The sequence below is a fragment of the Furipterus horrens genome, unplaced genomic scaffold, assembly GCF_987537825.1.
Source record: "Furipterus horrens unplaced genomic scaffold, mFurHor1.1.pri manual_scaffold_11, whole genome shotgun sequence".
Classification (NCBI taxonomy): Eukaryota; Metazoa; Chordata; class Mammalia; order Chiroptera; family Furipteridae; genus Furipterus; species Furipterus horrens.
Genome location: NW_028327181.1, coordinates 33,070,121 through 33,083,300, shown reverse-complemented (window position 1 = coordinate 33,083,300; position 13,180 = coordinate 33,070,121). Strand labels below are relative to the sequence as shown.

Genomic DNA, 13,180 nt, shown 5'->3' with positions numbered 1-13,180 from the left:
GTCTATTCAGGTCCTTTGCCCATTTTTAAATTGGTTTGTTTTTTCCTGTTGAATTTTTTTTACTTACTATTTCTTTTTATTATAGTAATAATAATATAGTATTATTGTATATTTATAATAAAGGACACAACTCAGACACAGCCATGGAAACGATGCATTGGGTCAGATATGGGGAAGGGGTGCAGAGTATCCATGCCCTCTCTGGATATACCACCCTCACAAAATGTTGATGGATTCACCAACCTGGAAGCTCTCCAGACCCCTTCAGTTAGGGTCTTTTATGGAGGCTTCAATATGTAGGCATAATTAATTACATCATTGGCCATTAATAATTAACTCAGCCTCTGGTCCCCCCTCTCTTCTTCCCGGAGGTCAGGAGCTGGGGCTGAAATTCCAACTTTCTTTTTCTTTTTCCTATTTATTTATTTATTTGGGGGAGACCCCCGCTCTGTAATAATTCCCCCCTCTCAAACTTAAGACCCTTTATAATCTTATAAAGGACAATGGGCAAAGGTCTCATGCTCCTCCCTCCATTCTTTCTTCTTCTCTCTCTTTTTTAGTTTTCATGCATAAAGTAGAGACATAGATAATTTTTGAAGGAGGTACTACTAATGATAATCTGTGAGGGAATTACTGAAAATTTTAATTTAAAATTGTGATTCTTTCTTTTAATTCACTAATTGTTCTGCAGGTTTGTTATTTCACTTGTTCCAAATTACACTAATATTTGTGAAGCCCTCATTCTAAAGTCCTTGGGCTGAGTACAATGGAGTGGATTCAGCCCCATGGAAACTACAGTTTAGCTAAGAATATACACCATTGGAATCATATGATAACACTATATGTATATTGATGGACTGGTAGACAATATCAGTCTTTAAAAAAGGAGGAGAATAAATGAATGTCAGTTACTCTGATTGTGGGCATGATATCACAGGCTTATACACACTTCAGTTATCTACCCCCAAATCAGGCAAGATAAGCAGTATTATTTACATGTTATAAATGAGAATACCCCTGGCTGGTTTGGCTCAGTGGGTTGAGCGTCGGCCTGTGAGCTAAGTGTCGCTGGTTCGATCTTCCAGTCAGGGTACATCAGAGAAGGAAAACTCTGACTCCAAAAAACCTCCGCTGCCTTGCGGCATACCTCTTCAGGGGAAAGGCTAAGGGAGTAAACCCCGACAGAAAATCCGGAGCCAGAGTCCCTAAGGCGGTTTGACATTGTAGTCAACACCGGCAACTCCTGCGGCGCACCTGAAGCCAAGCTGTATTGACTCCGTCTTTCCCTTGGACCCTTCAGCTGCGAAGAGAGGGTGGGGTCTGCTGCATGGGCAACAGCAGACCCTCCATATCACCCTGCCCAGGCTCTGTAGCTTCAGCTTCACTGGAGAGAACACTCCAGCATCATTGTAAGATGTCGATTCAACACGGGAGGAGACAGATACCGTGTCACTCCCGAGTCGGACTGCACAGCCATTCTCAGCGGTGCAGATAGACTCTTAAGAAGCTACACCATCGTCTCTCGAGACGGACGGCTGCCGACGACGATAAATGAGAAAATGGAATCTCAAAGACATTAAGTAATTCACTCTATTGGTTGCAGAACAAAGATGCAGGTGACAGAGTTAATACATGGAAATTCAGCTGTAATTAGAACCCAACACTGGATCTGACAATCCTCAGATACTATCCTATTTCACCCATACAAAAAAGCAGCTACAAAAGAGGCAGAGTATTCTATGTAGACAACCACATAATTCTTCATTGTAATTTTTAAAGGGAATGCATGTAAAGATAATTTTACAGTTAATTGCTAATTTTCTTATTCAGTTCAGATTATATGTTTATTAAAGTATATGATGATTTTAAACTATAAATTTGAATAATTTTAGCTGGAGTGCTCTACTTCTTCCTCTGTCTGGATCATTCCCATTAGGATGCTTCCTGCTCTGGGACTGTCTCTTCTCTGCTGAGAGGTACACACATGGATGCTCCACACCTCCCTTTTTCACAGTGGAGTTTATAGACAGCAAGCAGATAGACACTATCTAAGGGGCTTTCACTCAGGGTCAATAATATTGGGGCAGAACATAGAAAATAAAACAGCCAGTGCTGAGTTCAGGGTAATAGCATAAGTGTAAGAGAGTCAGGAGGAGGGAATGACCATGGAGATGTAGAAATCTCAGGACTGTAGGGCAGTTTAAAAGGAGAGACACCATCTGTGACCTCCAGGAAATGGCGAGAGACTCTGAATGGCACACTATGGAGATCTGTTATACCACACAACAAACCAGAGTCATCATCTGGACTTCAAATTTTCAGACGTTCTTTGTTTGAAATGACACCTACTGGCCAGGAATACCAGTGTGTCCCTGGTTGTAAATGGCAAAGTTATAAGTCCCCTCTTCCTTCACTTAACTGAAGCTGCCAAAAATGAGAATAATAAAAAAATTGATTCCTGCTTTCACCCTAGATGATCTCATTCCCTTGACCATCAGTGGGGACGGTACATGCCCTCATGCCATCTTATTTATAAGCTGCAGTTTCAGTAAACAGCTATAACAGAAGGGATTGAGAAAGAAACTAAGATTTACTGAGTGTGTATATGTGCCAGGCACGATGCTTAGCTATTTCTGCATATCATCTCATTTGGCCTTCACAGCCCCACTTTGAGGTTAGTGGCATTACTCCTATTTTAAAGATGAAAAGGATAAAGCTCAGAGAAAGAAAACAACTCACTCAAACTTCACCCAGTTGTGGAGACAGGACCCTCATTTAGGTCTGGATCATGCCAAGGGGCCTCTCTTCCCTGGAGACAGGGTAGTCATACATGTCTCACATCCCTCATCTGAAATCTTCCTCCAAATAGCCAGCATCCATGGATGATTTTTTTATATACAAAATACTTCCCTTTAAGTCTCTGGAAACCTGATATCAACTGATCCAAACTTTCAAGTAATTGAATTGATTCTTCGACATTTCAATTTTAGGTGAAAGATACAAAAGAGAGGCAAACCACTTCATTTAAAAATTTAGACAAAACATTAACTCCTTTGATATACATTTATCTCAGTTTAGTTTTTTAGCTCAAAAATCTATGTCTTCTATCTTATTGAACTATGACTGCTTAAGTTTTAGAATGGTGACCCAACAGTGTGGCAAGGACCTAAATGATTAAAGACAGCTAAGAAAGTGCATTGAAGAAAGAGTACTGACTTTGAAAGTCTCAAGAATATAGGCTTGAATCCCCTTGCAGCCATAAAGGGCATTTCTCCAGACAAATTGATTACCCTAACTTCAGTTTTATAAGCTGCAAGGCTGATGTGTAGTACCTCAAACAGCGGTTGTGTAAGTCCATTAGATAGCAGGTGTGAAATCACCTAGCACAGGAGGTGATGCATTGTACCTGCTCAGTAAATCCTAGTTTCCTTCATAAGGCAAAAAAGTAATTTTTAAACCCTCACCCAAAGACATTTTTTCATTGTTTTTTTTTTCCCTAGGAGAGGAAGGGAGAAAGAGGGAAATATTGATGTGAGAAATAAGCATCAATTTGTTGCCCCCTGTACATACCTAGACTGGACATCAGAAAGTGCCCTATCTGGGAATTGAACCCTCAACATAGATATGTATTCTGACCAGGAATCAAACCTGCATATTTTCAGTTACAGAACAACACTTCAACCAAATGAGTCATACCGATCAGGACAGAAAAATAATTTTTAACTACAAGTAAAATAAAGTGGATATTGCTCATTTAGAATTTTTTCCAGTTTTACCATTAGTGCAGCATCTATGAAATGGGTCAAGAGGGTTGGGGAAACTCAGTCATCTACATAGGCAGAAAGGCTCTGAAAATGTGTTCCCAATATGAAATTTGTATCCTGGGAGTTAGTTCTCTGCCTCCTACATTATTCTTTCTTCTATCAGTGTGTGTTTTCATAATATGTCATATATTGAACAACACAAATATAGAGATTTGAGCAATCTACAGTAGTAGAATTCATCAGTTTATTGCTTTAAATTACCAACCTAGTTTGCTTTAAGCAGATTGAGCTGAGAGGAGCAAATTGGGTAGGACTCAGCTTGACTTTTTATACCTATATACCACTGTTTTATTCTTCTGTCCTCTACGCAGAAAGCTTAATCACCTTTAGAGATGTTTAGTCCATGCTCTTAGGCACCTAGATCAGTGATTTTCAACCTTTTCCCATCTCATAGCACAAATTAATTACTAAACTTATGCAGCACACTAAAAACTGTATTTTTTGTCAATCTGAAAAAATAGATATAATTTTGATTGACTCACAAAAAATAATAATTACCTATCTTTTTTTCCCCAAAGTGACTTTTTAAAAGATCAGGTCCCTGTACTTGTATGTAAGGATTTCTGTTACCAAGAATTAACCGATCAGACACAACCTTATTATGTGATGTGACCAATAAGATGTGACCAGTTATAAGACCTATATGTTTATGGTTCAAGACAGGGCATTCATACCTGACAGCTATTGTGTTGGCTGCTGTCATATCTTATTTGACAATCAAAGGGAAAAGAGGTCAGTGCCCCTGACTAAACAGTCAGGTATGGCATGTTTTTAAAGTTCTTGTGACACAACAGTTGAAAATCAGTGATCTAGATGGATCAAGTGCACACCAGTGACCCCAGCATTGTGACCAGGATGATGATGAAGGCTTTTAGGAATGTATGTAGTTGTATTTACAAGTGGGCCTTCTGTGGAGCTCTGTAGCATTGGAGTTGAGACCCCAGTCTGATTATTATAGGGAGGCAGACCTTGGTTTGAGTCCTGGATTTCCTGCTCACAAGTTTGTGACATTGGGAAAGCAACATAATGTCTACTAGTTCCCAGTAAAATGTACCTGGATCATGTAATAAATTCTCAATAAATTTGTTATTAAATGAAATTTGATTCCTGCTTAACCTAGTGTTAATGACTTTATTTAGCTACCTGCTGACCTTTTATGAGACTGAGGTATAGTTTATCCCCATCATTGTAAAAGTAGTTCATGTCCTCAGTGTTTCCTCCTTGCACTGGATAGATGGGCCCTGAACTGTTTGGGGTTCTCAGCTCAAGATAACACAGTACTGCAGTACCAGCCCTGGCTCCTGCTGTTTCTCTCCCTGACTCTCCTCCTCGTTCTCCCCTGCCATGGAGGGAGTGTCATAGTGGTAATGTCAATATTGCAAATGTAGGGATTCTATCAAAAGTCCTGAGCGTGAAGACCATTTTATATAAACTTGCAGTGGGTTGTTTCTTACTGAAGACACTACTCTTTAGCATTATTGATCTCCTCTGTCTACTGAGCTACATCCGACCCTGGTTTGCATCAGTAGCAGTCAAGAGGCCACCAGAGACCGTCTAGCATGGTGACTGAATGCAATGCCTCCTTCTGTTTGCATATGCCTTTCTGTCCTACTTGAAGTGGACCATGCCATTGCCAGGGGGTCCAGTGTTTGCGTCCCTTCTGTCATACTCCTCCATACAGGAATGGCTTCTTTCAGGACCAAAATCCCTTTCCTGTATAGCACCTGCTGTCCCAGGGATGGAAGAGCTCTCAAAGCTTAAGTTTCTTCTCCAGGAACCTGACCAATATAGTTCCTGAATGAAATAAGGGGGCGGGGCTGTGGCTGGAGAAGAAATTATTTAATTAGCATGTAAAAAGAGAAATGACAGAATGAGCTGAACAGAAAAAAGGAATCAAGACTAAAAGTAGGGATGCATGGATGTTATCTTTTTTTAGAGTTTAAAGGGCTCTGGTGAGAAAAGAAGTCAGGAGAGTTTTATCTTTACCCTTTTATTTTATCCAAATAACACCTGGAAATATTAGTCAACCCAAATTGTTCTTGCCTGTCAAAAATGACATTTTCCAGCTTGCTGCAGCTCATGGATGCAAGCTCACTTTTTTATCTTCTATTGTGATGCTGCCTGGCAATCCACCTGCCATTTGTGCTGTCTCACAGTTAGTGCTCCTGGATGCTGAAGCCCCACGGTCAGTTGCTGGGAGAGTACAGTAATATCACTGGGGAATGTAAAGTAGGCCTGCTTGAAATAGTAAATTTTCATTAAAGAATAATGATAATTTGAATAAGTAGCAATTATATTGCAAAGAATTTAGCTTCTGGTCCACAGAAAAGCAATTAATATGGTTCTGTCTGACTGGTGAAGTAAACCGAAGAGTAGGGGTAATTACTTAAGAAATTTGCTCCAAAACCTCTGCTAAGAATGAGCTTAATTTGATTCCTTACTTTAAATTTATTGTCCATTCAATTAATCAACTCTATCAAATTTTACTTGTTTAAATAACTATCTATCATCTATCTTTCTCTCATCTATCTATCTTCTATCTATCATCTACCATCTATATATCTCTGTAATTTTCCACCCTGCTTCTGTATATTTTTTCCAGGAAGATGGGGGTAGTGTGATGCTCTCCCACCAATAATCTCCCCTATATTCTAAAATCTTTTAATCCAGAATTGGCAATATTATCAAAATATCATAGTTCTTAGAAGGTGAAAGACAAATAATTGGCTATCATACCATAAACCCTAGTATAGTTTTCTCTGTATGATATAATCATTTTATGTTTTTGCTGGCGTGGCTAGCACCAGGAATCCCAGTACATCACATACACTATGTTGCTTTAACTTGTTTTCATGACAACCTCCCACAGTAACAAAATTTAAATGTGTATCTATGAATTTGAAGAAATGGCTACAAGATTAGATAAAACCTTACTAGCACTAGTTCATTTCATATAGCATTCTGACATTATTTCCATAATAACAATTATTGAATATAATTTTATGAGATGCAATCCATAGTTAATCTTCCTCGGAAAAAAATTAACCAGGCTCTTTCATAGGCAGATGGATAAATGTCCTATTTAGATATTCCATCATTTCTTGAATGTCTATATATACCACTGTTAGTCTATTGTATTAGTTAGTACACACTCCAGAAACAAATAGGCCTGAAAATATTTAAAAACTTTTAAAAAATGGAAGTACATTTTCCCTCTTTTAATAGTCCAATAATTGTCTCCAGTCAATAGTAGCTTTTTCAGTGCAGTGATTGAGAGACCCACGTACTTGCTGTCACAAATCTCCTCCAACTCCTGCTCTGAACCTGGCAGCAGCCAAAAGAGAATGTGCAGATGTCACAAAAGCCTCAAAGTAAAATTCACAGCTTTTGCTCATTTCTATGGGCTAAAACAAATCGTGTGATCACACCTAGCTATAAATGGAGCTGAAAAGCACAGCCCCTGGTTTGGTCAGAGATTTTCAACAACAACTTTGTTATAGAAGGAGATTCGTTAATTTTAGCAGGTTGCTGCCTAGCTCTGGCACTGTGCAGGTAAATGAAGATTAGGGTGTTCTTAAAACACCTGAGGGATTTACAGTTTGGGGGAGGAAGTCCTGTGCTATGTAAGTGCTTTAGGAAACGGGTGAGCTGGGTGCATGGGAGCGACTGCTTCTTCTTGGCAGGCTTGGAAACATTGATGGTGCTGCCCTTATAGCAGCTCTGAGCCTCAGACCGAGGAGAACTGTTGTAGAGCAATTCCAAAATAACAAGCTTGCTTAAAAGCATGTGTAGGAGTGGGAAGCTCGGGAGATAGGGATGAAGAGAAATAAGTGCAAAACATAGCTGTCCTTGCTAGTTCTTCAGCAATATGCCTGTATTTTTCCTCACTCTCCACTTGTCTTATCATGAGTGGCTGACTTTGACAAGACATTTTCAACACAGTATCTCAGGTTCCTTTCAATATCCTGTCAGTTACTATCACTGTCAGCATAGCCTAGCTCCAGTGGAAAATTCAGCTTTCAATGCAGCCTTACCAGGAATGCTAAATTATAATGTTAGGCTGGAAGCATGCTGTGAACACATTATTTGAGGAGGGCATGAAGGACACAGACGTCTGATTCTGGCAACATTATAAGGATGAAGAAGACCTGTGTACTGACCTTCTGGATCCTCCCACAGCCTGTGTTGCCTGTCATTTGAGCACTAGCTGTCTGCAGTACTGACACTGTTGGTTCCAGCCAGATGAATTGGATGGAATGGGCATTCACTTGCCTGAGGTAGGAATGACCAGCTTACCAGTTAACCAAAAGGCATGAACACTTTGGACATAACTTTCATTGCTGGGTAAGGCAATTTGTGGATTTGTGGTTGTACTGTTCTTTGAGGTCTGTTCATGAAACAAATACCAAAAGGAAGTGGTCATCATGAAAATGCTTTGAAAAGTTATAATTACTTACATACAAATAAAAGAAGATACAGAGTAATTGTTACTAATATTTCAAATGGAGAAACATTTGTAGTGCTGCTATGGGACGCCAGCTGACCATAATAAGCATGACAAGAGATTAAGACAGTTATCAGAAGATTTACCTCAAGTACTTGGAGTTTACATGGGAGACAGAACTAACAAACATGAACTAAAGGACAGAACATAAACAGGCAGCAGAAACAATGAAGTCAAAAAAGCTTACCTATGAAATACTATACTTTTTATATGTTTTGCCACATAATATTTTTTTCCTCTCTTTGGGAGCTTTTTAGTAAAAAGATCATTTTATAATTTTGGTTGGTTTTCAGACCTTGGTCCTCAAGTTCTGGGTGTGATGTTGCTTCTGCTTTATTAATAGTCACTTCACATTTTGGTTTTTTTTTTTTCCTGCTCCTCTGTAAATAGACAGCTAAAATGATGGTTTTCACCCCATATCCTTCTACATGTCTTACATTCTAAAGGATGCACTGAGTGGTTGTACTTTTTTTCCTTTAAATAATTGTCTTTGTCTCACCTTATTTTTTCTTCTGTAGACTACATTTTTCAGGTTCTGTGCCTTAGCTAAAAAAAAAAAAAAAAAAAAAAAAAAGGTATTGACAAACTAAAGAGAAGCATTTGAGGTATTAAACTTCAAGAAAGACAAATGCCTCCCCAGCTCTTCAAATTTATGTCTGGGACTTTGAGGACAAATGTTGAATAATTTATTGAGGCTTTACTTTCTCTGGATTGTTGGTGGAATGGGTGACCCAAAATGTCTAAGGCTTGTGGGCTCTAAGATGACCTACTTTGACTTTTCCCTGAAAAGGACACAAGCTAAGATTTCACTAAACCTGTGTATTTCTGAAGGATGCCCTGGCGCGCAGAATCAGGTCCTGGGCATAGGCAGCATGAAGGACCGAGCCCAGGTGCTGCAGCCCTGAGGGGAGAACTGGCAAGTGTTTCAGCAGTTGCTCTGAAGGAATGAACAGAGGTTTTTCCAGCAGGGATGGAATGTTCCACTAATGTCCACATCATAGAATAATCTTGCAATTTTCTTGAGTGGTCATTCAATTATACATCCTCACAGTTACAAGTGATATTGGAAGTCATTTAGCCTAACTTTGCAACAATGGAAAGCCTTTTTAGGGTCTGTGTAGGCCCTGAACTTATATAAATAATAAAATTTGTACGATGCAACATCATAGCACAGTGAGAAGACCCCTTTGTTTCTCTCCTAAAAGTCACAAGTCAGAAAACTATAAAACACGCCTGAGAGATCCGCACACTGAAGGGCAGCGTGCGGGAGTGACCCGGGCAGGAGACGAGGGTGGGGGAGGGACAGACCCCGGCACACAGTCCCCCGCCCCTCCGAGCCCCAGCCGGGCACAGCAGCCGTGCAGCAAGCTGGCTGCCGCCCCACACTAGCCTGAGCCCGAGGGGTTAGAGCAGAAGCAGCATCCCCGCCAGAGCGGCTGTCTCCCCGCAGCTAAGCCTAGTGAAGGGAGACACGCAGCACAGGGACTGGAAGCCGCGGGTCAGCGGGCGCCGCTACTCGCAGGAAGGCAAAGCCAGGGACTCGCGAGCGAGCCTCCCCTCCCCCTCCCCCGCATGGCCCCCGCCCCCGCGAGCGAGCCTCCTCTCCCCCTCCCCCTCCCCCGCATGGCCCCCGCCCCCGCGAGCGAGCCTCCCCTCCCCTTCCCCTCCCCCTCCCCCGCATGGCCCCCGCCCCCGCGAGCGAGCCTCCACTCCCCCTCCCCCTCCCCCGCCCCTGCATGGCCCCCGCCCCCGCGGAGGCAGCCACAGGGCAGCGGCGGCAGCAGCAGCGAGGCCCGGGTCCCTCCGCGCGCTGGGGCTGCTGCATACCGGAGGCCCGCAGCACCGCTCAGTCGGTCAGAGCCCCGGCCCCACACAGTCCACCGCAGGGGGTGCCAACTGGGATGCGGAGGGACACCCACCAGCTCAGTGAACACAGGACAGTTTTCCTGGTGGGTGACGTCGGCCACCGAGACCTCAGTGGGGCAGAAGTACAAAAACTTGCAATACAGCACCATCTGCTGGAGAGCAAAAGAAAGACCTCTGCTGATCAACCTGCTGAATTTTCTCTTTTTTGTCCTCACCTAAGGACATTTTCATTTGCTTGTTTAGAGAGAAAAAGGAAGGGAGAGAGCAAACCATCGCAGGAGAGAAACATGCATTGGCTGACTCGTAGGCACCTGGCCCTGACGTCTGCTCGAAGATGGGGACTGCACTCATCCTGACGGGGGTCGCGTTCACCCAAGCCGGCACCCTCATCCCCTTGGGGGTGGAACCCGCAACCCTGGCACGTGAGACCGCAGCCTTCCAATGATGGGACAAGGCTCCAACCACTGAACCGCGCCAGGGGGTGCTCTTCCTGCTGAATTGTCGAGTTTAAAGCACTGCTTAAAAAACAAAGTGGTTCACTACCTCAAATGCCAGGAAAGAAACAATTCATCCAGTACTATGAATAATAAAGGTAACAAGATAGCTGTGAGAGAAGAAGGGAAAGTTTCGACAAGCCAAACTCAAAGACATGGAAGACTATGATTTAAATGGCAGAGGATCCAATATTGCAGTTATGAAAAAATTCAAGAAGATACAAGAAAGGCGGTTCAGTGAGCTCAGTAATAAAATTAATGAACAAACGAAGTGCTTTACCAAACATACTGTGAAAAAGAACAAAACAGAAAATTTGGAGTTAAAGAACTCAACACATAAAATGAGAAGCGCATTCGAGAGCACTGGAAACAGCAGATGAGATTTAACAAAGACTCAGTGAGCTGGAGCGTAGAAACCTAGAAATGACTGAGGTAGAAGAAAAGGGACTGGAGAGTGAAAACAATGAAAGAACACTACGAGACCTATCTGACTGCATTCGAAATAGCAACATAAGAATAGAGGGTATACCAGAAGAAGAATAGAGGGAAAAGGAACAGAAAACCTACTCAAAGAAATAATCAGTGAGAACTTACCAAACGTATGGAATAAGCTGAGTCCTTGAATTCCAAAAAATAACCAGATACCTAATTATCTTAATGCAAAAAGGTCTCCTCTAAGACGAATTATATTATAACTGTCAAAGTTAATGATAAGGAAAGAATTCTTAAGGCAACCAAGAGGAAAAAAAAAAAGACTGCCACTTTCAAAGAAAACCTCAGTAGATTATCATTAAACTTTTACAGGAAAAACCCTACAAGCCAGGACAGAGTGGAATCAAATATTCAGAATATTGAAAGAAAGAAACCACCAGACAAGAATAACACATCCAGCAACATTTTCCTTTAAGTACTAAGAAAAATAAAGGCTTTCCCAGAAAAACAAAATTTGAGTGAATTTAACATGAGAACTACATGAAAGAAATGGTGAAAGGAGCACTTATACCTGGAACAAAAAGTCAAAAGAATGAAGCCCTGACCAGGATACATACAGGAGGCAACCAATCAATGCTTCTCTCTCACACATCAATGTTTTTCTCTCTCCCCCTTCCTCTCTCCCTTCCTTTCTCTCTACAGGCAATGAAAAATATCCTTGACTGAGGGGAAAAAAGACAAAAGAACGCAAAATTTTAAGTAAGATGACAGAAGCACAAATCTGTAATTCCATTTCAGAATAGAGTATTAAACACTTAAATATAGGAGTTAAAGGGGAAAAGGAATTTTTAAAATATTCACTTGAGGATATGTTTTATTGATTTGAAAGAGAGACAGAGAGACACACAGATAGACATTGTGTTGTCTCTTGTACGTGCCCTGATTGGGGCTCAAACCCACAACCTAGGTATGTGCAACCTTTTTGGTATACAGGACAATGCTCCAATCAACTGAGCCACCCAGCCAAGGTGGAAAAAAAATCATTTAAAAAAAACTAATGTCTGCAATTTGAAAATGAACACAAAACATAAAAACATAATCTGTGACAAAAACTAAAAGGAGAGTAGAAAAAAGACAACTTGCACAGTGAATGAAGATAATATACAATGAGAAGGAAAAGAACTATTATATATGTAAAGTTTTTAACATAAACATATTGGTAACCACAAAACAAAAGCATAGAATTAAGACATATAGCATAAAAAAAGAAAACAGAGGGAAAAAAATCACATAGAAATCAGAAAAGTAAAACAGCAGAGAGAACCACAATAGAATCAAACAATAGAGATACAGAGCAACCAGAAAACAAAAGATAAAAAGGCCATAGTAAGTCTTCATATATCAGTAGTCACCCTAAATGTAAATGGACTAAAATCACACACACACACACAAAAAGGCACAATAATAGGATGGGTTAAAAACTAAGACTCAACTGCATGTTGTTGTCAGGAGACCCATCCCAGATATGAGGATGGACTTAGGCTCAATGTGAAAGGGTGGAAGGTGGTACTCTAACTAAATGACATACAGAGAAAAGTGGTGTAGCCATACTGATATCAGACAAAATAGAGTTCAAGGTAAAAAAATGTAACATAAGACAAAGATGAACATTTTAATATAATAAAGAGGGCAATTTATCATGAAGATATAGCACCAATTTATATGAGTCTAACCTGAGAGAGCACCAAAATAAACAAAGCAATTACTCTTGGACCTCAAGGGAGAAACTGACATAGGTATACTTGTGACATGAAACCTGAATATCCCATTGACAGCAATGAATAGATTATCCGAAAAGAAAGTCAATAAGGAAATGTCAGCCTTAAATGACATATTATGCCAGATGGACATAACTGGCATTTACAGAACTTTTCATATCTGGGTGATAGGATACATATTCTTCTCAAGTGCACATGGAACATTATCCCATATAGACCATATATTGGGACACAAAACTACTCTTAAAATTTTAAGGAGATTGAAGTTATATCGAGAATATT

At 40.7% G+C, this 13,180-nt stretch overlaps 1 long non-coding RNA gene and 1 pseudogene across 2 annotated transcripts; both read right to left on the bottom strand.

The window, feature by feature from the left end:
• The window catches only part of LOC149997366 (small ribosomal subunit protein mS35 pseudogene), a 47,819-nt pseudogene extending 42,649 nt beyond the window's left edge, over nucleotides 1–5,170 (bottom strand).
• Nucleotides 5,171–7,032: 1,862 nt separating this feature from the next.
• On the bottom strand, nucleotides 7,033–10,302 carry LOC149997365 (uncharacterized). 2 transcript variants are annotated; one of them, XR_016507267.1, is made up of 3 exons: nucleotides 10,248–10,302; nucleotides 7,985–8,211; nucleotides 7,033–7,148 (listed from the first exon to the last, which is right to left on the bottom strand). It is a non-coding gene; the product is annotated as an uncharacterized LOC149997365 (long non-coding RNA). The 2 variants fall into 2 exon arrangements; XR_016507266.1 differs by having other exon boundaries at nucleotides 10,156–10,291.
• Between the last annotated feature and the right edge of the window lie 2,878 nt (nucleotides 10,303–13,180).